This window comes from Propithecus coquereli, unplaced genomic scaffold (genome assembly GCF_000956105.1).
Source record: "Propithecus coquereli isolate 6110/MARCELLA unplaced genomic scaffold, Pcoq_1.0 Scaffold424, whole genome shotgun sequence".
Lineage (NCBI taxonomy): Eukaryota > Metazoa > Chordata > Mammalia > Primates > Indriidae > Propithecus > Propithecus coquereli.
In genome coordinates, this window is record NW_012149997.1 from 110,278 (window position 1) to 111,567 (window position 1,290).

The window sequence follows — 1,290 nt, forward strand, 5'->3', positions numbered from 1 at the left end:
AATATTTCAGAATTTCCCATAAGAAAGAATAATCTGGACATCGAGTAGCCGAACTGAATGGCAGAATGTTTCACAAGTGTTCTGACCAGGATGGGGTAAAGTTGAGTGCATTTATTATCTATTGTCTCAATAATACTAGATTGAAACATTAATGCTTTTTGTTTGAAGATTCATTTCATTTCATGTTATTTCTAACTTATACTCAACTCACTGAAAATTTCAACATGAATATTTGAAGTAGACTTCTGCTCCTTCATATTCTTTCTGTATTTTTTAAAAAATTTACATCAACATGGCTGGAATGAACCGCCATGCTTCTGTAGAGATTGCATACAGGGATATGAGATTTCTTATTATGCACAACCCAGCAAAGGCCTTCCTTAGCAGATTCTTACAGGAACTTAAGAAAAATGAAATTACCACATTAGTTAGAGTATGTGAAGCAACTTACAGTGCTGCTATTTTGGAGAATGAAGGCATCCAGGTTCTGGACTGGCCGTTAGAGGATGGTGCAGCACCACCCAGCGAGATTGTTGATAACTGGTTACAACTTATAGAAACAAAATTTCGTGAAGATCCTGGTTGTTGTATTGCGGTTCACTGTGCTACAGGTCTTGGGAGAGCTCCAGTGCTGGTTGCCATAGCATTAATTGAAGGTGGAATGAAATATGAAGATGCTGTACAGTTGATAAGACACAAGCAACGTGGAGCTTTTAACAGCAAGCAACTTTCGTATTTGGAGAACTATCATCCGAAAATGTGATTGAGCCTCAGAAATGTCAGAAACAGCAGCTTTATTAGGTAAAGGGGACTGTCTGATGCTAGGGCCTTGGAAATGAAACTTGAGATGGGACCTCATTTATTTTATATATCAGCCAATATGGAGGCTTGGTGAATACTAAATCTACTGAAGCTTACATAAGAACTTTGAAAAGCTGTTTTAGGAGCTCACAAGCTTGTCAGAATTGGATCCCCTGTGTTTGATGTTAATTTGAAACTTAGTAAAAGATTCTGGTTCTTCAATATTTAAAATGTGTTTTTCATTTCTATCAATCATACCTTATCAATATATAAGAAATTTAGAAAAAGTGAGATGCCAAAATACCCAACACAATACTTGTATAATTTTATTCTTATACAGAGCTTAGGTGGTTTATTCCTTTACTCATATTAAACATTGAAGGGATAATCTATGTGGTCACCTGCTCACTTTACTTTTATTTATTTATTTATTTATTTATTTATTTTTTTGAGACAGAGTCTCACTGTGTTGCCCGGGCTAGAGTGCCG

The 1,290-nt window shown here is 35.8% G+C and overlaps 1 pseudogene; it reads left to right on the forward strand.

The window, feature by feature from the left end:
- The first annotated feature begins 292 nt into the window (after window positions 1-292).
- On the forward strand, window positions 293-763 carry LOC105817788 (annotated as a pseudogene).
- Window positions 764-1,290: the final 527 nt, after the last annotated feature.